At 36.7% G+C, this 26,177-nt stretch overlaps 1 protein-coding gene across 5 annotated transcripts in view; it reads right to left on the bottom strand.

The window, feature by feature from the left end:
- The window catches only part of POF1B (POF1B actin binding protein), a 198,254-nt gene that overhangs the window by 115,879 nt on the left and 56,198 nt on the right, over positions 1-26,177 (bottom strand). The window lies entirely within an intron of this gene.

Here is a 26,177-nt window from a genome sequence, read left to right on the forward strand (position 1 = left end):
CTTTTTTTGTATGAAGGTGCAGTCACTAACAGTGGGACTACATTATACTTACACATGGTAAAGATAAAACACCTCAAAATTACATTCATTTTAGTTACGAACGACAATTACTAATATTTAGGACTTTAAATTAACTGTATATGCTACTCAATTTTGGTACAAATGCGCATACTTAAAGGACATTATTATTGTGCTATTGCTTCATATAGCTATTTGTATAATTCCTGCAAAGGGATAAAACGAATAAGTTTCAAGTTAGTCCAAATATAGAAATCAGAGAGAGTGGAACTATCGGTCTTGTGAGTTTTATCGAGTCAAATGAGATATAAGTTTAGTTGCATGCAAGTAGTAAAAATCAGAGTATATAAAAAGTATAAGAATATGTATACGACATTAAAATAAATTTAAACTAAACATATCAAAAGCGCAATTGATAATATGGGGACTAAGAACAATATCTAAAAAACTATTAAGACAATTAATAAATAAGTTAAAATGTCTGAGTATGTACATGTATAAAACAATCACAATCATAATATATATTATACATAATACATGTAATAGATATGCACTAAAACAGTGGAATACCATTATATATCTAAGGTATTATAATAACACATATACATATATATATATATATACACATATATATATATATATATATATATATATATATATATATATATATATATATATATATATATAACACAACACAAAGAAGATGCACATGGGTCTATTAATCTATTTGTAAGAGGAATATCTAAAAAAAAATATAATAAAACAGTAAAATCTTGGGGGGGCGGAGCCAACAGTAGCTGGAACCAGACGCATATTTTTTAGGCTCCTGACTTGGGACCAAAATATATATCTATTTATTGCTGAAATATAGACTTTCTTTAACACAATCATACCAGAAGGTTAATCCCTAACCTAGGAACACTCTTGGAAGGCAGACCAGTTTGTTGTACATGAGATATTACAGAGAGGCAGCTTGTCTATCGTGGATATATAGAAACGCAGTCCTGTTTTCACCACTACTGATATACTATAACTGAACCTGGGTTACTATAACAGAGGACCATGGATGAGATCCGGATACTCCTCTCTAAGATTGAGACACAGATGCACAACAATCTTCTTGAAATATCGCTTATGATCAGAGCACCACATGGCATTGAAGAAAATGCGGTATACAAGATGGCGGACGGCGATGCCGGTTCCCCGCGGGTGCGGGCCACGCAAGTTGAACTCCTCACTGATAACATTAAGGAAGACCATCTGACACCACTTAGAGGAGGCGAACTAACCTCAAAGGATACGATACCGAGGAGGGAACCCAGCAGTGCTCGCACTACAAGTAATGCCACCCAACTAACACAGCGCTATGGCCTTAACATGCAACTTAGCTCCTTTAGCACCTGCACCATGCTGAAACAAGAGGATACGTCTGTTGGCAATACAGCTGCCAAAAAGCGGCGGTTGAACACAGCGAGAGCTCATCGTGCTCTCCTGAAGAGTAATCTATCCAGGCATCGCTTAGCTGAGGCAATCAAAAGTAAGGTGACGTGGGGGCCTGTGCCGGCGGGGAGCCTTGCCGCTCGCAAATGGAACTGGTCTGATCTAACTGCCCAGCGCCATAACCCCCAGCAGCGAAAGTACTTAGCCATACTAAAACCTAAAACTCACTTCAGGCGCTCTAAATTATCTACATGGAACTCACGCAGCCTTTTGTACACCTCCCCTAGAGCAAGAGGTATGTTTTATATGCCCAGAAGGCAGTTTTCCCTGAGAAGGATCTTTCTACTTGTAGGTATAGGCTAAGTCATGAGACATTGCTGTACACCTTGTAGGACTAAGGCATTTCGCACACAGCAAGTCCGGCGTGTTTTCACTTAGACTCTGAGACTATTGCACAAGTCCCTAATGCATAAAGGGATTAATCACTACACCACCGTCAACAGTTTTGATGGAATGGATGTGTTGATGGGACATATGCCTTATACTTACTTAATAATATATATAGTTGTACTTCTCTATGCTACATGCTCCAACTTCTTTATTGTGTGCTTAGTTAGTATGTTATGACTGAATACTAGGTTTTATTGTTTCTAACTCTAGGGTCTGCTATTCTCTCATGTCTGTACTCCTAGCATAGACCTACCATGCTCGGGATGTCTCTGCGATGCTTGTAGTTTATTTATATATAGATGCGCACTCATCTGCAGAGAGAATAATATCATGCCATTCCTCACATTGTTAGTTTGCATTTCTAACGATGTATTTTTGTTCACTTTATAGTGTTGTAGGGATTGTTATCATGAGACTGCAATGTAATTTGTTTTAATGCTGCATCTCCTAGTAAATACTGAGATATGCTTAACCGTGTAACACTTGCAGGGGTTGTGTCAGGCATGAATTAGAATTTTAGATAATGCTTCTGAGTACATGTATTATGCAGCCGGGACTTAGGCTGCTGATGTATCTTATTAGTCAGCATAAGATATAGACTGACTAGCTCCATGAAACATATAGAGGTTTTAGCCTACTTATTTCAGTTACCTAATTGGCCTACAATTATAGCTATCATAGTATCACTAAGGTAAGCATATTGTAATTGTTCAAACTTGATAATTATGTCCAGCCTGCTATGCCTGTCATTTACCAAGTTTATACACTCTTATCCTAGTTCTCATTATGCATCCCACTAATGCTATTTCTCTTTAGTAAAGCTAACTTTTAGCTAAGATATTTAAGATGCTGGATCCTTATCTATATACATGCTATCACTTAATTGAAGTTAGTTCTCATTCAGTTTAAAAGTTAGTTTTTAGCTTATTATTTGATCTAACTTCATTTCCTGATGGATTCCTTTAAATATGCTAGTTACAGTTTTGCACAGGTATCCACCATGTTACTTTCACATAGTATGAGTTAAATGCTGATTGCTGCAATGTCTCCCCCTGTCATTCAGGATACACATTAAGGATTTCAGAACAGCCTACTATAAAGCCACTTCATCTAGTATGGGATTCTATTTTTAATTATGCAACAACCGTTCCTTATAGTATAGATGTTTAGCCATAAACTGCTACCCACTATACCACCTGGTACCAGTGGAGGATTCACCCTGTTATTGAGCAGCTATCAAGCAGTAATTATTTTCTTCTAATGTCAAATAGCTATCTAAATAACTGTAGAAAATCTCTATATATGACAGGCTCAGATATTCCAATGCTATAGAGAAGTACTTCTTTCTAGATGGGTTCAGTTAGAGTGTTGGCCTAACCTAGTGAAATAAGGTCAGGGAATTTTATGTTGCTACTTTAATCCTTATGCCAGAATTGCTTACAGTGAGTTTGCTCACTAACAATGAACACTAGATATTTTTCCTAAGGTTCTATGTATATTTAATAGGCATATCAGCTAGTTCCTACACTGGATCCTGTGGCTCCTGTTTAAGAGTTGTAACACAATCACTGTATGGCACCTTACTGTGTGGTTAGTTTATGTTTGTACCAATAGGCTGTTTATTTGTTATTTATTAGAACATTTTAGAAAGGGAACCGGGATATTCACAATATATGACGTTCTCATATCTATCTCTGTAACTCAGACTTCACTGTCACTGTAGTGTACTATAAATACGTAACTAATGTTCTACTGCACAGCTTACTCCCTAGTGGGTGCATATCCTTGTACACAAGCCCTGTGGTATTTGGCCATAAGTGATTTCAAACAGCAAAATGTTTGGCTTAATTATCTAGGCTATGTTCATAACAACACGTTTAGTTATGTGTAGTGCAGCTCTGTAGTATGCTCATATGTGTATTAAGTTCTAGTTACAGTATGTACATCACATATGAGAATGTTTAATCTTTCTCCACTCTCCTCAGCCAATCCAGCTTTCCCCCTCATCTCAATATGTGCTCCCCTACGCTTAGCCCCCATTGCTAATGGCTATAACTATATTGAATAGCGTTTTAAGTCAAGATAATAATAAAGGCCTTGTGATATTATTAAATATAGCAGTTACTTGACCTGGTTAGGTCTATCTGACCCTTAGATATTATGTGCCTATAAATATGTATTTAAGTGTTCCTTAGCATCCTGGTTCATATTCAACCTAGTCCTATGCATTGCTGGATCACTTCTTATTCTAATATTAACTCCTATCAGGAATGATATATGTTAGATTTACACGTAGTATAGGTCCGCAGCTCCTTACTGTTTTAGAGGTAACTTTCGTATGTCTAAGCATGCTCTATTCTTTGTATGGTGTTATATAGACTCAATTCTATTTTTAGACCTACAGGTATCTATTTTTGTTGGCTAATTGATATACAATTTTTATGCTATACGATGTCTGTTTTGTCTTAGTTTCCTCATGTTTTCTATGTCTTAGATATGCTTAAAATATTTCTCAAATGTACTAAGATAGATGCAGTGTCTGCTACACGACACCACATACGTCTTGACATATGCCAATAACTGGATATTTATTCCTAAGACAATAGCTACTAGCCCAGACAAGAAAGCATCTGCTTTATCTTATACAGACACATAAATTTTGCAACCTAAAACAACCCTTCTGCAACCCATCTACTCTTTAGCCTATATGTAACTACAGAAGACCTTAGTAACTTCCCCACTTAGTTCCATATATAGTGTAAAGTACGTTGACAATATTTAGACTCCAATAACATAAGATCACTACGATCGGACACCTTTATGCCCACTCCAGGCGCTCTCTGTTACTTACATCCAAACATGGCTACGCCCCCCCCACCTCCTTCCCCTATGCGCATAGCGGTGCTTACCCGCTGAATATCCCCCTCCCCCCTATATAGCTCGGCCCAAGAGTGGCTGATGCACATGTTAAATCTCCACAGACTAATATTTTGATCTTAGGTAAAATACTATTGGAATGTGGAGCTCATACGCTGATAAAATAAAATGAAGTTCTATTTCATCTCGCCTAAGATACTGTCTATCTTCATATCCAGATTTGAAATGTATATGCATATTGCTTACTTAATAATACCTCTTTATAGACAATGTACTATTTTCTTTGTTGTAACTTTGGCCTCAGGGCGAGTCCTTGTTGTGATGATATATGCTTTAACTTCAATAAAAAAATTATTTAAAAAAAAAAAACAGTAAAATCTTTATTTGTACCAAGAAGGCTGCTATATATATATATATATATATATCCTTATTAAGGCCTCTCAGGGACATAGTGCCCATTCTATGTATCCATTGGGTTTCCATTCTTCTCAAATGGAGTTCCCTACTAACACCTCCAGGGGGTATTTTAATGTGTTCCAAGATTGTACCTCTGAGACTGCTAGGATCTTTATTGTGATGAATGCTAAAGTGATTTGATACACTGTTTTATGAAACCCATCTCAATGTGTTCCAGTAGTCTGATTTTATATGGTCTAATAGTCCATTTATCCCTCTGAGGAAGAAGGAATTATCAAATCCTTTGAAACGCGTTAGGGCTTTCTTTTATACTTTTAATACCGGCTGATATTGGTTTATGTACCTTTATAGGGAATATTTGCTGGGTGATGATCAGGACTCTCATTACACACAATTTGTATCCTGTGATACAGATTGGAGTTTTGTACTTACACATTATTCATACCTCATATTGTTTGAGGGTGTACCATGTGAGTGTATATATCTTATATTGTGTTTTTAACAATTTATTAAAGGCAATATTACACTATTTTTGTTCCTTTCTCTCCTTCTCTGAGCATCTGTTCCTGAGTGGAAATAAGCAGAGGAAAGACGGTTTATGACTACATACTCCAAAAGGTGAACAGAACATTGATAACATCACTTCCTATACAAGGAATATATTTGCTAGATATCTTTTCCCCTTGCAGATGCGGCAACTTACCTCATAAGATTGAGGTCATTTCTGGTAAGGTGATCATCTTTACATTCTGTTATATTTGGACTAATTTGAAACCGATCATATAATTTTTTTATTAGATCTTTTATGTTGTCTTCTCATGTTATAGTATATACATTTTTTAGCGCTGTTTTCCCTTGGTTTTATATATATATATATTGTTTCGGCAAGGGGGTCACTTCTACAATCTTTGGCCATATTTGTGGATCACTTCTTACAACCCCTAGTGAGAAGAATGAAATCTTTCACCCAGGATTCAACAACATTTATACAGAAAATTATCTCTTTGAAAGATATTAGGGAAACTGATCTACTTGTCACCATGGATGTCTCAAGTCTTTATACGATCATTCCTCATTCTGCAGGAATAACAGCGGTAGTAAAAGCACTAAGACGAATGCCTTATGTTGGCCCACCAGAATATGTCCTGATTGACCTCCTCTCTATGTGCCTTGAGAAGAACTACTTTAAATTCAACAACATCTTTTACCTACAAATTGCTGGAACAGCGATGGGGTCGAATGTGGCCCCATCACTGGCGAATCTGTTTATGGAGGAGTATGAAACCACTCTGATGAGCGTCTATGAAAATTCATCAATCAATTTTTATTGCAGGTATATAGACGATCTATTCCTCGTTTGGAGAGGTGACGAAGAATCCTTGAACCAATGGATACATACACTGAATACCATGGAGAGTACTGTTAGGTTCCAATATGTGGCCAGTAAAGACACTGTTGATTATTTGGACGTAAGAGTATTTAAGAAGAATGGCGTACTTGGCACTACACTTTACAGGAAAAGCACAGATCGGAATACGGTATTACATGCCAGAAGCTGTCATCAACCATCACTGATCAGGAATATACCCAAAGCCCAATACCAGAGGGTCAGGAGAAACAACACAGATGGTGATTTATGCCTCACTCAGCTGACTGAGTTGACAGAAAGATTCACACAAAGAGGGTATAAGAAGAAAGAATTACTTGCCACTTGTGATCGGACCAACCAGACGGAGGCTAAGACCACTAGTAATGTGGCTGAGAAACAAATGACATTTGTCACAACGTATTCACCAGATCAGTATCGTATCATGAGAGCAATCAAAGATGAGTGGAAGATTATTGAAACAGACAGTAACTTACCGTTTAAACATTGGAAGGCACCAAGACTATCATACAGAAGAGGGCGAAGTCTACGAGACCGTCTTATGAAAACTGATATTTCCCCACTGAGTGAAAAACAATCATGGCTCAAAAAGAAAAAGGGGTGCTTTAAGTGTTTAAGCTGCGTTACATGTAATAGTATGCACACTGGTAATGTGTTCCAACACCCCGAAAAAAAGAAGAAGTATAAGATCAACTGGTTCCTAACATGTACTACCACACATATTATATACCTCCTCAACTGCCCATGTGGGAAATTTTACATTGGAAAATCGACAGATGATGCCAGAACTCGAATGGCTAACCACCGCTCAAGCATTAGAGCTGCACTAGATAGTGGAAAATCGGGACAGCCTGTTGCTCGACATTTTCTTGACAATAACCACTCAGTCACTGATCTCAGGTTTCGCCTGATTGATCACGTGCCACCATTAAGACGGGGAGGCAACAGAGCAAAGATCCTGCTCCAAAAGGAGGCTCGCTGGATCCATGAATTGGGTACATTGGTGCCCAGAGGTCTCAACATACAATCCGGATGGCAAGCCTTCTTGGGTTAACTCAAGGACATTATGATCAAATGAGAGTCCTGATTCATTATATATAAAGGAAAGAATATGATGGCCTAGTCATGCTTTTGCCTCTTATGTAACAGTATTTTACTCCTAGCCTTTTCCATTTATTTAGTATTATTTATGGGGCCCAGTACATATGGGTTCTTCCCATTATAGTTATGTCTTCATACAATAGATACCAGTGCTTTTATTTTAATTTTATGTCTAGTATGTGTAATATATGATTTTAACTATTTGCACATTTCACTATGCATCACATAGAGTTTTGTAATACACCGTTATATGTTCACTTATTTTCATTAGAGCCTGATCAACTCTATTGGTAAGATTCACACCCCTTGAGTGCCCAATTGGGAGTTTTTGTCTTTAGGTAACTTTTTGGCCCTATATACCTAAATTTTACCGTTTTGACCCCTCCTGTTCATAGCCTTCATAGAGGTTTTGTTATTCATGTATATGTTTTGGTATTTAATTTGCTTTTTAATTATTTCGATGCTGGGAACATACATTCGATAAGGGATCTATATAGCAGACGTAGGGGTTGTAACTTCTTTTTGTATGTTCACATTTTGTATTATATTAGCTCTTAGGTGTTATGCCTTTTTGTGTTGTTTTGATTGTTGCTTATTGTGTTTGATATTACCTTATACTGAAATAGTGATTACTGTGATGCTGAGGCATCACCTACCTGATTACTAACAAGGGCTCTGTGCCTTCAAGTTTTTGACTGCTTTGATGAAATGTATACTGAAGGGTATTAGCGATATAGAACGTCACGTCTGAGACTTCCAGTATGGTTGTGATTGGACAGTGGGATCTTAGCATATATACTGCTAACACGTAGCATTTTGGTTTTAGTAATTCCCTAGGGGTTGATTTAGATAGGTTTGTTTTTTGCCTATTTACTTTCTAGATTACGCTTGGGGCGAGAAGCGGTTGTTATTTGTGATCAATAACAACATGAGGGACAGATTTCAGGATGACTGTTACCTTCAGCGGTGATCTGATCACACTTCCTATTCTGCTATAAGCCTATTGGGGAGGCACTATTAAGGTGTCAACAACTAAACTATGTATACATGTTGTTGCTTTTTGTGTAGGTATGAAAGTGGAGAGGCACGGTTTACTCCTGACCTATTAGGGCAGGAGGGGGTGTGTTTCCAGATGACAGCTGATTACAGTTGCGATCAGATCGCACGGCTTACATTGTTGTAATTATATTAATCAAATAAGGACTTTGTTGCTTATGTTAACTTATTTTCTAACATATATGGAAATCGAGAGGTGATGGTTAGACTGTACCTATGAGAGCAGGATCCTGGTGTTAACGCTAATTTTATTTTCCAATACATAGGGAATTTTAGAGGTGTTGTCTAGACTTAACCTATGAGAGTAGGAGGGGTGTGTTTACAGATGACAACAGATCTCAGTTGCGGTCTGATCGCACGATATATACTGTTATAATCTGAACATCCGAGTGGCAAACACCTTAAGACAGATATGTACCCAAAGTCTCTGACATTTAATCTTATAAGGATCTGGTTGCTAACGCTTATTTTATTTTTGACACATATGAAAATTGAGAGGTGCTGTTTAGGCGTAACCTATGAGAGCAGGAGGGGTGTGTCAGCAAATGCGACGATATCAATAGCATCTAATGGTTAGTTGATCGCAGGGTGTGTATAATCGTTTTTGTGTTGTGGTTCAATAATACCACATATATGGGGTGCTGTGAAGTTATAACAATAGAAAATAGCTGTGTTCAGTGGCTAGATGACCAGGATAGTTATATTATGTAGTAATGTTATGACTATGGACTGGAACCTATCAATGAATAGGGGTGGTTCCTTTGAATAGTGGTAGCATCCATTTGGTGCACTCTAAAGGAGGGGTGAATCCTTGATATGTATTTTGAAAAATTGCAGTAATTGCTCTTATAACTTAACTATTTTGATCAAAGCTCACTTAGAAACATATATGAGTATCACACTAATATGAGATTTCAGTTTTATATAAGTTGTGACACCTTTATAATTACACATTGTACACAACCACTCTTCCACACCTTATTTTGGTGTGGTCTTCACTTTTGCACACGCTTACCTGTGATTGGTAGCAATACAGGGGAGGGTCTGAATGGCCTATTTAAGTTTGGTTTTTGCATTGTTTGACTGTCAGAAGAAGGGACAGGTTTGGTCCCGAAACGTCACTATCACAATTAAATTTGCCTTTATTATCAAAAGTCCAGAGAGTGCTTTGAATCATTTTCCTACTATATATATATATATATATATATATATATATATATATATATATATATATATATATATATATATATATATATATATATATATATATACACATATATATACACACATATACATACACATATACATATACATACATATATACATATATATATATATATATATATATATATATATACACACACACACACATACATACACATATATATATATATATATAAAATAGAAAGCAAACACTGCTCAGACTGTTCAAGTGCTGGTTCAATCATAAGGGTTTATTGATCCACAAGGAAAGCATAGTCAGACAGAAAAACACCTGACATGTTTCGCGCAGGCGTACCTGCGCTTCATCAGAGGTGATATCCCACAACAGGTGGACACCTTTTAAAGCTGAACTGCACCAATAGAATTTTTACAAGTGTATCACGCCCCCTCCATATCAGAAAGACTATATAATTAGTCTACTGATATTAAAAGTATTCGCAATATGGAAAGTACATAAGTATATACATATATACAAAAATAAAAAGGTAAAAATAACTGTAAAAATAATAATAAATACAAAAATAAAAATACAAACATACATGTGTGCATTTGTTAATAAAATAAATAAATAATAATTACCAACAATAAACCATATTAGACATTAAAAAGAGGACAGAAACCTTAATATTTGATAATACATATATATTGAATATGCATACTTTAATATTATCTCATGTTATACAGAAAATTAAACATAAAACTAATAATAAGCTCCAAAATCATAAAAACTAAAATATAAATTGTATACATATAATGTTTTTGGCATAAATGTGTAGAAAAATAAACATGAAAAGAATATAATAATAATAAAAGTGTAAATAAATCCTTACTATGTATATCAATACTTAAATTCAACTCTAACTAGCACTCAGGCTAGATAAATAGGTAAGGGAGGAAGGTAAATCTATGTTATAGATTGCACTAAAAATGTTTTCTAGCAATATATTGAATTTAATATAACTTAATAGAGAGATTCTGAACTATAGGTAGTTTATATAAATTGATACCTTATATATCTTATACTAATGTAATATATAAAATAGTAGGTTGCTCAGTATCAATAAGTGAGAAATACGGTAAATACCAATCCATAATAATCTAGTAAGAAATATGTATCAATAAATAAATACATTTAAATCTAGTTTCTTGAGTATGTCTTTAAGAGCTCTAGTATTGAAATCTGATATCTAAAAGACTTATCATTTTAATATATTTAATATTTAGTCTATTCTATATAAGAAATCTCATACTAATGTAGTCTAGAATATCAGACTACTGAAATTTAGCTACAATAATGATACACTAGTTTTTTCAACTAGTTTTTTCAAAATGTTTTATCTCAGAAAAAAGTACAGTGAATACTAATCCATAACGGTCTAATAGAGGATATGTATCAATGAATAAATGCATCTACATCTAGTCGCTTATTTATACCATTAGGGGCTCTAGTATTTAATTCTATTATCCAAAAGACTTCTCTCTTAAGCAATAGGTCTATTCTGTTCCCTCCTCTAACTGTTTTGTGTACACTATCTATACCTATAAAGGAGAAATATTTGGTCCCTTTCCCATGTAGTCTAAAATGTTTTGCTACATGGGTCTTCGCTTCTTTATCTTCTAATGATAATAAATGTTGTCTAATTCTTTCTTTTAAAGTTCTAGTGGTAATCCCAACATATTGTGAAAAGCAACATTGACAAGTTATTAAGTATATTACAAATTGTGTGGTACAATCTATCCTACTTCTAATTTCATATGTCTTACCTGTATTAGTAGACCTAAAAGTTTTATCCTTTTGAGTGAATATACAACTCTTACAGGGGACATGGCCACACTTATAGAAGCCATTGGTTGGATTAAGCCACTTTGATTTAGATTTAATTTTTTCTTTATCAGACATATCACATCTAGTGATATCTCCTATGGTTTGTGCTCTTCTCGCTATGAACTTTAATTTTTTTCTATTGGTAATCAATTTCAGATTATCATCAACATACAATATGGGTAAATTCTTAGCGAGGATATCACAAATCTCTGCATATTGTAAAATATATTTGGTAATGAATAAAATATTATCATCCTGAATTCTAGTCTTTGGGTTTCTAGTTTTATGAAAAAATGTAGCTCTGTCTATTTTGGACACTTGTCGCTGTGTTTGTGTTAGCATTCTCTTATTGTAACCTCTTAATATAAATCTTTCAGTAACTTTATCAGCTTGTTTAAAATACATAACCATATTGGAACAATTTCTATGTATTCTCAAATATTGTCCCTTTGGTATGCCTTTCTTTACATGTGGTATATAACAAGAATTTGCATGTAATATTGTATTTTTGGCCAAGGGTTTTCTATATATTGAGGTCATTATTTGGTTCTTATTCGCAATGTTAAGATGAATGTCTAGATAATCTATCTCAGTATTATTACTTAAGATGGTGAAGTTAAGATTGAATTTGTTGGAGTTAAGGTATGCTAGAAAATTATCAATTGGGTTTGTATCATTTTTCTTCCATATTAATATGAGGTCATCGATAAATATTCCATACATTATTATACTATCAGAAAAGGGACAATAGTCAGAAAAGATAAGACAATATTCAAGTCAGCCGATATAGATATTAGCAAAGGCAGGGGCAAATTTTGCCCCCATAGCCGTCCCACTCTTTTGTAAATAGTAATCACCTCTATAGACAAAGTAATTTTGAGATAAAAGAAATTCTGTAATTGTTACAATAAATGTTATAAAGCAACTATCATATTCGGTATGTCTCTGTAACATATTGGTTAGGGCTTCAAGCCCCAAATCATGTGGGATGTTGGAGTACAAGGCTACGTCGTCTATTGTAAGCCAACAAAACTGTTCTTCCCATACCATCCCTTTTAGTTGTTGTATTAGGTGGGAACTATCTCTGATGTAACCTGGGAGGGCTAAAACAATAGGCTGTAATATATTATCTAACCAGTCACCTAATCTCTCACAAAGTGACCCATTAATCACCACAATGGGCCTCCCTGGTGGATTATGTGTGGTTTTGTGAATTTTCGATGTAATCCTAAAGTATGGTATTCTAGGGTCCTCAATTAATAAGTAGTCTACAAGTTCTCTATCCATAAAATTATTTTCTATGGCAGTATCTAACAAGGACATCATAATGTGTCTATAAGACAAAGTTGGATTATAGGACAGTTTGATATACAATTTGTCATTATTAAGTTGTGACATAACCTCAGTATGGTACTGTTCCTTATCCATAATGACAACTGCTCCTCCTTTATCTGCCTGAGTGACAACAATATACTTGTTATTTTTAAGGTGGTATAGTGCTTTCCTTTCTGCCTTGGAAAGATTGTCTCTTAATTTATATGACCCAGTCTGTATATGTTTATTTAGAGATATCAGATCTCTCTCTATAGCTCTTTGATACATGTCAATATTTGTATCTCTGCTATGTATCGGGTAAAAGTACGATTTGTCTTTAAAATTAAATTTAGTGTCTGGTGTAGTTTGTTGATGTGTTATAGCTTGTGAAGATAACGTGATAAGGTGTGTGAGATCTTTCAATTCTGTGTATTGTAAACCTACTGAAGGAAAAGGTGAATGTGAGGTAGGTAGTGATGTAGAGACTTGAATATTTTGCTCAGTATCTATACTAGAAAAATGTTTCTTCAGTACTATTTTACGTATAAAATTATTTACGTCCAAAATTGTGTTAAATAAATCAAAATTTGTGGTTGGTGAAAAACTTAAACCTTTATTCAAAAGTGATAACTGTGCTAAACTCAAATTACATTTGGAGAGGTTAATTACTACCCCTATTTTTTGTGATTCTTCCATATTCTGCTGGGGTACCTGAAATTGCCCTCTCCCTTTTTTGGTGTGCTTGTTTGTTGAGGTAATTGAACAAGTGATTTCAAAGCCTATCTTACTGATAAAGTACAATTACTAGGCCCTGGTGTTTCATCAGTATGATCACTTTCTACTGATGTAGTAGGGTCAATATCTTGGTGATCAGTATCAATACTAGAATAAGTAACTTTCTTAGATTGCTGTCTGCGGTGTTTCTTATTTTTATTTTTCTTATCTGCCTTGGTGTCAGAATTAGTATTTTCTTTAGTAGTTTGATTAGACCTTCTAATACTTTTTTTGCCATGAATAGACAATATCTAATTCATAGTCTTTGACATCTCTTTGATATTTCTTAACTTTCCTTTCTGATAACTCAGAATCCAGTTTATTAATAGTTTCATCTAGCTGAAGTTGGTAGTCACTATACTGTTTAGATTTGTCAAAAGGTTTAAGTAAACCAAACAATCTATCAATCTCTTGTAATATATTATCTCTCTCTTTTTTTTTTATATTTAACAAGTTGTTGCATGCATATAATGGAGCAATTAGTTAAATTAGTGTTCCATTCTTCCATAAATTCAGGTATAGTTAGTGCAAATGTAGGGAATTTTTTCATTCTCAATCCCCTAGGTACTCTATTTTCTGCAATATATAATTCAAGAAATTCAATATCCCACCATAAGTTAGTCTCTCTAAATCTTAAATTCTCTAGAGAAGAGAACACCATAGATAAATCTTCCTCACATATGGAATCAGAAATCTGAGTATGTCCCTTTAAGGCATTGGTCATAATTAGCTTTCTTTTAGTCAAATCTATAACCCCTGTGGGTATGTGATCAGTAGCCATTATGTAGTAATCTAAGAATAACGGTAATAATAAATATATAAATATGGATATATTTAAGTTAAATGAGGTATATCCTAACGTAAAGTATATATATATTACCTAAGTTATAACACAAATGTTTCTTAGTTATATCAATATCAGCCTATATGTGGATCTTTAAACCAGTATAAATATTAGGTAAAAAGCGTATATAATGACAGCACAAGAATAACAACACAAGCTATATCAAGTGTCCAGAGCTAGAATCTTAAATTCAAATAGGAGAAAAGAATTATGACACTTGATATGATGCTCTAATATAATCCCAAATGTAGATGAACAGTTCCATGTATATGAGGATCAGTCCCAAACTGTAACACTGCGATAGAAAAAAGATGATATATAAATCCAAAAAGTCCTGTACTGAAAGTCCCAAATATATCTAAGACAAGTGAGTCCGTGACCAGATAGCTGAGGTATTAGTGTAGTGGATATATTGCAAGTGAAATCCGGAACTGAACAAAATTAGTATAATCCAAACTCGGTGTTGATCAGTTCATGGAACATTTACAGTGGTAAAAGGATATTTGGCAATGTAAACACTTTTAGTATCATATAGTAATGTTCTCTATCCAGGTAGAGACGACTCTCACTCACCATTAGCCATTTGTTTATTAGGAAAAGTAGCGTCGATCACCAGTGTGTAGTCGACAGGTATGGCCCCAGCGTCTTCTACACTGGCTGCCGATTCGTCACGATGACGTCAATGCGCCTGCGTCTCGGGGGTTGGTTCCTCCAAGGCTGACCAGGAATTGAGTGCGTGACCAGCCACGGGAAAGCAAAAATCCGTAGAACTGACTGTGTCTGGGGTGAGTGAAAGAATAGACGATCCTACAAGAGTCGAGCAGTTAGGGAGTTGTTGTACAGGCAGTGCGAGGGAGCAGCTCTCTGTAGCCGCTAAATCTCCAATACAAAAAATAGAAAGCAAACACTGCTCAGACTGTTCAAGTGCTGGTTCAATCAGAAGGGTTTATTGATCCACAAGGAAAGCATAGTCAGACAGAAAAACACCTGACATGTTTCGCGCAGGCGTACCTGCGCTTCATCAGAGGTGATATCCCACAACAGGTGGACACCTTTTAAAGCTGAACTGCACCAATAGAATTTTTACAAGTGTATCACGCCCCCTCCATATCAGAAAGACTATATAATTAGTCTACTAATATTAAAAGTATTCGCAATATGGAAAGGACATAAGTATATACATATATACAGAAATAAAGGTAAAAATAATAAAAAATAAAAAAATAAAAATACAAACATACATATGTGTGCATTTGTTAATAAAATAAATAAATAATAATTACCAACAATAAACCATATTAGACATTAAAAAGAGGACAGAAACCTTAATATTTGATAATACATATATATTGAATATGCATACTTTAATATTATCTCATTGTCAAGGTATATGTAAGGTTAATAAATATATATATTTTAAGGTTAATAAATATATATGTTTAATCAAATATCTGACTGATCAGGAGAAAGTGATTTATTCCTTTCAGACAAACTGACTTCACTCATGTTCAGCTCTCCCCCCATTTAGTATGCAGACAGGATGTCTCCAAAGGCTTGACACTAAAGCATTTGCTGCCTAGATGAAAATACAAACATGTTTTTGTGAGAATTTCAGCATTACACTTAGATGCAAAAGACCCCATGTGGTGAGTAAAAAACGGTGTGTCTGGAATCTCCCTTTTTGAAGCTTGATGAGATGGAAATTAGACTGCTGGAATCTCAAAGACACATGTTAAGGTGTGACTTTGAAACTTACTGAACATACAGCAAATAATCATCCCTGAATGCATGCCCCAGAATGTATTAAATATAGAAATTTGGGAAATTGTCTAATTCTCTATTATTACATTGGTATTTGCTAAGCTTGGGAGGTAACTATTTAGTCAGTCTAAAATGTTTAATAACCTCTATATTGTTTGTATTTTTCAGGCATATAATTTCAGATCTGCATGAAGAAGATTCATACATCCAGGGCTTATTAGAAACATAAAATATGGTATATTCATGTTTAGAACACAATGCAGACAGAACTATTGGAAATATAAAAAACATAATTTATGCTTACCTGATAAATTCCTTTCTCCTGTAGTGTGGTCAGTCAACGGGTCATCATTACTTCTGGGATATTAACTCCTCCCCAACAGGAAGTGCAAGAGGATCACCCAGCAGAGCCGCTACACAGCTCCTCCCCTCCACGTCACACCCAGTCATTCGACCGAGAACCAACGAGAAAGGAGAAGCCAAAGGGTGCAGTGGTGACTGGAGTATAATTTAAAAAATTTAGACCTGCCATACAAACAGGGCGGGCCGTGGACTGACCACACTACAGGAGAAAGGAATTTATCAGGTAAGCATAAATTATGTTTTCTCCTGTTAAGTGTGGTCAGTCCACGGGTCATCATTACTTCTGGGATACCAATACCAAAGCTAAAGTACACGGATGACGGGAGGGACAGGCAGGCTCTTTATACGGAAGGAACCACTGCCTGAAGAACCTTTATCCCAAAAACAGCCTCCGAAGAAGCAAAAGTGTCAAATTTGTAAAATTTGGAAAAAGTATGAAGAGAAGACCAAGTTGCAGCCTTGCAAATCTGTTCAACAGAGGCCTCGTTCTTAAAGGCCCAAGTGGAAGCCACAGCTCTAGTGGAATGAGCTGTAATTCTTTCAGGAGGCTGCTGTCCAGCAGTCTCATAGGCTAAACGTATTATGCTACGAAGCCAAAAAGAGAGAGAGGTAGCAGAAGCTTTTTGACCTCTCCTCTGTCCAGAATAAACGACAAACAGGGAAGAAGTTTGGCGAAAATCTTTAGTTGCCTGTAAATAAAATTTCAGGGCACGGACTACATCTAGATTGCGCAGAAGTCGTTCCTTCTTTGAAGAAGGATTCGGACACAATGATGGCACAACAATCTCTTGATTGATATTCTTATTAGAGACAACCTTAGGTAAGAACCCAGGTTTAGTACGCAGAACTACCTTATCTGAATGAAAAATCAGATACGGAGAATCCCAATGTAAGGCTGATAACTCAGATACTCTACGAGCCGAGGAAATAGCCATTAAAAACAGAACTTTCCAAGATAACAGCTTGATATCAATGGAATGAAGGGGTTCAAACGGAACACCCTGTAAAACGTTAAGAACTAAATGTAAGCTCCATGGTGGAGCAACAGTTTTAAACACAGGCTTAATCCTGGCCAAAGCCTGGCAAAAAGCCTGAACGTCTGGAACCTCTGACAGACGTTTGTGTAAAAGAACGGACAGAGCTGAAATCTGTCCCTTTAAGGAACTAGCGGATAAACCCTTTTCTAAACCTTCTTGTAGAAAAGACAATATCCTAGGAATCCTAACCTTACTCCATGAGTAACTTTTGGATTCGCACCAATATAAGTATTTACGCCATATTTTATAGTAAATCTTTCTGGTAACAGGCTTCCTAGCCTGTATTAAGGTATCAATTACTGGCTCAGAAAAACCATGTTTTGATAAAATCAAGCGTTCAATTTCCAAGCAGTCAGCTTCAGAGAAATTAATTTTGATGTTTGAAGGGATCCTGAATCAGAAGGTCCTGTCTTAGAGGCAGAGACCAGGGTGGACAGGATGACATGTCCACTAGATCTGCATACCAGGTCCTGCGTGGCCACGCAGGCGCTATTAGAATCACCGATGCTCTCTCCTGTTTGATTCTGGCAATCAATCGAGGAAGCATCGGGAAGGGTGGAAACACATAAGCCATCCCGAAGGTCCAAGGTGCTGTCAAGGCATCTATCAGAACCGCTCCCGGATCCCTGGATCTGGACCCGTAACAAGGAAGCTTGGCGTTCTGTCGAGACGCCATGAGATCTATCTCTGGTTTGCCCCAACGTCGAAGTATTTGGGCAAAGACCTCCAGATGAAGTTCCCACTCCCCCGGATGAAAAGTCTGACGACTTAAGAAATCCGCCTCCCAGTTCTCCACTCCCGGGATGTGGATTGCTGACAGGTGGCAAGAGTGAGACTCTGCCCAGCGAATTATCTTTGATACTTCCATCATCGCTAGGGATCTTCTTGTCCCTCCTTGATGGTTGATGTAAGCTACAGTCGTGATGTTGTCCGACTGAAACCTGATGAACCCCCGAGTTGTTAACTGGGGCCAAGCCAGAAGGGCATTGAGAACTGCTCTCAATTCCAGAATGTTTATTGGTAGGAGACTCTCCTCCTGAGTCCATGATCCCTGAGCCTTCAGAGAATTCCAGACAGCGCCCCAGCCTAGTAGGCTGGCGTCTGTTGTTACAATTGTCCAATCTGGCCTGCTGAATGGCATCCCCCTGGACAGATGTGGCCGAGAAAGCCACCATAGAAGAGAATTTCTGGTCTCTTGATCCAGATTCAGAGTAGGGGACAAATCTGAGTAATCCCCATTCCACTGACTTAGCATGCACAATTGCAGCGGTCTGAGATGTAGGCGTGCAAAGGGTACTATGTCCATTGCCGCTACCATTAAGCCGATCACCTCCATGCATTGAGCCACTGACGGGTGTTGAATGGAATGAAGGACACGGCATGCATTTTGAAGCTTTGTTAACCTGTCTTCTGTCAGGTAGATCTTCATTTCTACAGAATCTATAAGAGTCCCTAAGAAGGGAACTCTTGTGAGTGGAAAGAGAGAACTCTTCTTTTCGTTCACCTTCCATCCATGCGACTTTAGAAATGCCAGTACTAACTCTGTATGAGACTTGGCAGTTTGAAAGCTTGAAGCTTGTATCAGAATGTCGCCTAGGTACGGAGCTACCGAAATTCCTCGCGGTCTTAGTACCGCTAGAAGAGCACCCAGAACCTTTGTGAAGATTCTTGGAGCCGTAGCCAATCCGAATGGAAGAGCTACAAACTGGTAATGCCTGTCTAGGAAGGCAAACCTTAGATACCGGTAATGATCTTTGTGAATCGGTATGTGAAGCTAAGCATCCTTTAAATCCACTGTGGTCATGTACTGACCCTTTTGGATCATGGGTAGGATTGTCCGAATAGTTTCCATTTTGAACGATGGAACTCTTAGGAATTTGTTTAGGATCTTTAAATCCAAGATTGGCCTGAAGGTTCCCTCTTTTTTGGGAACCACAAACAGGTTTGAGTAAAACCCCTGTACATGTTCCGACCGCGGAACCGGATGGATCACTCCCATTAGTAAAAGATCTTGTACACAGCGTAGAAACGCCTCTTTCTTTATTTGGTTTGTTGACAACCTTGACAGATGAAATCTCCCTTTTGGGGGAGAGGATTTGAAGTCCAGAAGATATCCCTGAGATATGATCTCTAACGCCCAGGGATCCTGGACATCTCTTGCCCAAGCCTGGGTGAAGAGAGAAAGTCTGCCCCCCACTAGATCCGTTCCCGGATCGGGGGCCCTCGATTCATGCTGTCTTAGGGGCAGCAGCAGGTTTTCTGGCCTGCTTGCCCTTGTTCCAGGACTGGTTAGGTCTCCAGCCTTGTCTGTAGCGAGCAACAGCTCCTTCCTGCTTTGGAGCAGAGGAAGTAGATGCTGCTCCTGCCTTGAAATTACGAAAGGAACGAAAATTAGACTGTCTAGCCTTAGGTTTGGCTCTGTCTTGAGGCAGGGCATGGCCTTTACCTCCTGTAATGTCAGCGATAATCTCTTTCAAACCGGGCCCGAATAAGGTCTGCCCTTTGAAAGGTATGTTAAGTAATTTAGATTTAGAAGTAACGTCAGCTGACCAGGATTTTAGCCACAGTGCTCTGCGCGCCTGAATGGCGAATCCGGAATTCTTAGCCGTAAGTTTTGTTAAATGTACTACGGCATCTGAAACAAATGAATTAGCTAGCTTAAGTGTTTTAAGCTTGCTTGAAATCTCATCTATAGTTATTGAGTCAAGAGTCTCTTCCAGGGACTCGGACCAAAAAGCGGCCGCGGCCGAGACAGACGCAACACATGCAAGGGGTTGCAATATAAAACCTTGTTGAACAAACATTTTCTTAAGGTAACCCTCTAATTTTTTATCCATTGGATCTGAAAAGGCACAGCTATCCTCCACCGGGATAGTGGTACGCTTAGCCAGAGTAGAAACCGCTCCCTCCACCTTAGGGACCGTCTGCCATAAGTCCCGTGTGGTGGCGTCTATTGGGAACATCTTTCTAAACACAGGAGGGGGGGAAAAGGGTACACCGGGCCTATCCCACTCCTTAGTAATTATCTCTGTAAGCCTCTTAGGTATAGGAAATACGTCAGTACTCGCCGGTACCGCATAGTATCTATCCAGCCTACATAATTTCTCTGGGATTGCAACGGTGTTACAATCATTCAGAGCTGCTAATACCTCCCCTAACAGTACACGGAGGTTTTCGAGTTTAAACTTAAAATTAGAAATGTCTGAATCCATTCTATTGGGATCAGAACCGTCACCTGCAGATTGAAGCTCTCCGTCCTCATGTTCTGCATACTGTGACGCAGTATCAGACATGGCCCTATTATTAACAGCGCACTCTGTTCTCACCCCAGAGTGATCACGCTTACCTCTAAGTTCTGGTAATTTAGACAAAACTTCAGTCATAACATTAGCCATATCCTGTAATGTGATTTGTAATGGCCGCCCTGATGTACTCGGCGCTACAATATCACGCACCTCCCGAGCGGGAGATGCAGGTACTGACACGTGAGGCGAGTTAGTCGGCATAACTCTCCCCTCGTTGTTTGGTGAATGATGTTCAATTTGTACAGATTGACTTTTATTTAAAGTAGCATCAATGCAATTAGTACATAAATTTCTATTGGGCTCCACTTTGGCTTTAGCACATATAGCACAGAGATATTCCTCTGAGTCAGACATGTTTAACACACTAGCAATTAAACTAGCAACTTGGAAATACTTTTCAAAGCAATTTACAAATAATATGAAAACCGTACTGTGCCTTTAAGAAGCACGGAAAAAGTTATGACAGTTGAGTAATAATAAACCGGAGAAACTATAACATCAAATTCTTTCCGGTAAAACACAATTTTAGCAAAGGATTGCCCCCATTAGCAATGGATAACTAACCCTGAATAGCAGAAAAAATGTACAGAATATAAACGTTTTTTAAAATGTACAGAATATAAACGTTTTTTATCACAGTCAAAGCACAATCTCACAGGTCTGCTGTGAGTGATTACCTCCCTCAAACTAACTTTTGAAGACCCCTGAGCTCTGTAGAGACGAACCGGATCATGCAGGGAAGAAAACAGACTTGTGACTGAATTTTCTGATGCGTAACAAAAGCGCCAAAATAGGCCCCTCCCCCTCACACACAACAGTGAGGGAGATCAGTAAACTGTCTTAAATTAAATAAAACGACCGCCAAGTGGAAAAAAACAGTGCCCAAACAATTTTTCACCCAGTACCTCAGATAATTAAACGATTTTAACATGCCAGCAAAAATGTTTAACATCAAATAAATGAAATGTCATTAGAAAGCCTGTTGCTAGTCCCACTGCAAGTTAGGCTAAAGTCTTATGCATACAGTATTATCCCAGTGAAGTGCCATTCCCCAGAATACTGAAGTGTAAATATACATACATGACAGCCTGATACCAGTTGCTACTACTGCATTTAAGGCTGAACTTACATTATATCGGTATGGCAGTATTTTCTCAGTCAATTCTATTCTCAGAAAATAATATGCTGCTACATACCTCCTTGCAGGTTAACCTGCCCGCTGTCCCCTGATCTGAAGTTTACCTCACTCCTCAGATGGCCGAGAACAGCAAGATGATCTTAACTACGCCGGCTAAAATCATCCAAAAACTCAGGTAGATTCTTCTTCAAATTCTACCTGAGAAGGAACAACACACTCCGGTGCTGTTTTAAAATAACAAACTCTTGATTGAAGGTATAAAACTAAGTATAATCACCACAGTCCTCTCACACATCCTATCTATTAGTTGGGTGCAAGAGAATGACTGGGTGTGACGTGGAGGGGAGGAGCTGTGTAGCGGCTCTGCTGGGTGATCCTCTTGCACTTCCTGTTGGGGAGGAGTTAATATCCCAGAAGTAATGATGACCCGTGGACTGACCACACTTAACAGGAGAAATAGGCATGTTAAGCTAATAATTAGCAGTATTAAATTGCCTTAATATAATAAAATGTTAATAATATAACATATTTGGTATCAGAATAATCAGAAAAAATAACCTAATATTAACCATCTATAATTGGGGTTATATATGATTAATGCAAAGAGTGTGATCTGATTAAATATCCATGTTATGAGAATAATTAACTTGTCAAAAATGTTTTAGAAATGTGGGGGTGAGTTTGTTTTGTCTGTATGACTGCTGCCACCTAAGGGCCAATACCGGTAGGACAGTTAAGGGAATTTAACTGTTCAAAAGATACGTTGCCATGGTAAACATGTTTCAACTCTAAGGGCGGACCAGGGACAAGCACTAGGGCCAATCCAATCAGGTATTCCAAATATCCAATCAGAAGGGACCAGGAGGGATACCCATAATTTACCCATGATGGAAAACTGATAAAAAGTGAATGCAATAGAGAAGGACAGATTCTGCTAAGCTAAATTGTAACTGGATGCTGGACGTGAAAAAGACCATTTTACTTTGGCAAAGCTGATCTACCACTTTCTCATTGATTGCGATATACACTTATTGGTCATCTGAGGTAAAATAATTCCTATTAAGGAATATTGGATATAAACTGCTCTTTATTTGGTAAAGTATACAAGGTTATTAGTAAGATAAGTTATATGAATAGTCACTACAGTTAAATTATAATAAGCAGATTTAAGGAAATAGTTTATATTTCAAGTTAGCATTTCATAGCCTATGTATTGTTAAAATAATCCCAATCTTAAATTGTTTATCTATGCAAATATATAATAATAATTCAGAAGTGTATAATGTATTATTGTTTAAATTTGTATCTGGTAGATTAAGTAACCTATCTCTGAAAGTTCTGATGTTTTAAATCAATATTGTATTAGGATAAATTACAGTTAAATAGCATAATATATATTATCCTATTGTTTATAAGCACTGTTTAGAATCGTATTGCTTGGATGTTAAAAGGGAAAGATTTTAGTCTCATTGTAATATTTTAAATGCAGCTCTGAATGAAAGGTTGGTTTTAAAGATACATTTTTCTGGGTTTTATAAGAAGGATAGCATATCTTAATAGTTGGTTTTAACGTATATAATATTGTGTCATATTCTGATATTGCAAATATATTTCAAAAATGTTCATGGATATTAACTAAATAAAAGAATTCAGATATTTATATTAATTGTATGGTTTCTAGTAGATGCATGTTGGTTAAGGGTTTCTATTTTTAAGGATAATTATTATTTGTATTGTGTTATAACCCTGCCATAAGCTGATATATTATTTGGAGAGCACTACTAAGATTTTCATAAATATACTGACATCATGTTATACAGAAAATTATAAACATAAAACTAATAATAAGCTCCAAAATCATAAAAACTAAAATATAAATTGTATTCATATAATGTTTTTGGCATAAATGTGTAGAAAAATAAACATGAAAAGAATATAATAATAATAATAAAAGTATTCATGTAAAAAAGTTTCTTGCTTCTAAATTCATGGGCCGGGCCCTAGAGTCAATTGAAAAGTCTATTTTTTGCATGCTCTATCTAAACCATGAAAGTTGAAATTATATGTCCCTCTAATTACCTGATGATTTTTAGATAAAGTCTGTACTCTGCTTGTTGGTCACATTGGAGGGCTGCATGTGCTTAGCTGGCTGACTCTAGTTTGGCCATGCCTACATTTTTATATTGCACTATTGCTTAAAGGGACAGAAAAGTCAAAATAAAAAAGATTAGAATAGAACATGTAATTTTAAAAAATACATTTTAGTCTACTATTATAAAAGTTGCTTAATTTTCTTGGTATTCTTTGTTGAAGAGTAAACCTAGGTAAACCTAGCAACTACTGGGAGCTAGACACATCTGTTGAGCCAATGACAAGAGGCATATATGTGCATCCACTAATCACCAGCTGGTTCCTAGTAGGACATTACTGCTCCTGAGCCTACCTAGATATGGTTTTCAACAAAGCATTTTTAAAAAGAAAATCTGAAAATGTTTAAAATTGCATGCTCAATATAAACTATAAAACTGGAGTTGATTTGGACTTTACTGTTCTTTAAATGGACAAAATACTCATATGCCAAATCACTTGAAACTGATGCCGTATAAATGTAAAAAGCTAACAGGACAATATCACCTGAGCATCTCTATGTGAAAAAGGGAGATATTTTACCTCACAATCTCCTCAGCTCAGCAGAGTAAGTTCTGTGTAAAAAGTTATACTCAGCTGCAGCCCAGCTGCAGGTAAAAAAAAAAAAAAAAGGAAGAAATGAACTGCAGCCAATCGGCATCAACAGTGCTGAGGTCGTGAACTCTTTTACTGAGATCTCATGAGATTTCATAGTAAACTTCCTTAAATTGAATAGGGAAATAACATGAGTGTGTACGAGGCATACTGATTTGCTGCTTAAAGTCTTTTGCAATGGGGTTTGAATACTTAGGACATTTTGCGGTAAAATATCTTTCTTTTTTACATAGAGATGTTCAGGTGATATTTTATAGTCATCTTTTTACATATGTGCTGTAGCACTTTCAAGTGTTTCAACATTTGGGTATCATGGCCCTTTAACTGTAATTTTGTATAACCATGTGTTCAATCACTGGAAAATGCATAAAAGCATAGAGAAAAAAGCAAGACAGGAGTCAGTTACTAAAGGCCACACACATGTCACTTATTGATGTGATTGGCTTAATGGCCTGAGTTCAGCTCAGGATTGGCAGCGTAGAAACTTCGATTAGATACGAACCATAGGCTTAAATGTTTATGAAACCCATATAATTTTAAAAAAAGTTTCCAATTTACTTTTATTATCAAATTTGCTTATTTGCCATAATATTATGTGTTTAAGAGATACCTAGGTAGGCATCTGGAGCACTACATGGCAGGAAATAGTGCCGCCATGTAGTGCTCTTGCAAATGGATAACAATCTTGCAAAACTACTGCCATATTGTGCTACAGAAATGGACCTAAATATACCAAGAGAACAAAGAAAAATTGATAATAGAAGTAAATTAAAAAGTAGTTTAAAATTGCATATTCTATCTGAATCATCAAAGAAAAATATGGGGTTTCATATCCCTTTAACTGGTTCTTAGGAAAGCCTTATGTTTATCACAGGCATTCTTAAAGTCTCCACACAGTGTTTACCTTTAACAATGTTTATTCCATGAATCTGACTACCCTTTCTGTAAATAAGTGTTTCTGCAAATTACCCCTGAACCTGCTACTCTTCAACTTGAGATCATGACAACCAATGGTGCAATAAAAAATGCCCTAACACAGATACTGCAGTTTTACATCCCTTTAAACTAGGGTTGTCACCTCAGCCATGTTTTCCTGGACACTTA

This window comes from Bombina bombina, chromosome 1, assembly GCF_027579735.1.
Source record: "Bombina bombina isolate aBomBom1 chromosome 1, aBomBom1.pri, whole genome shotgun sequence".
NCBI lineage: Eukaryota > Metazoa > Chordata > Amphibia > Anura > Bombinatoridae > Bombina > Bombina bombina.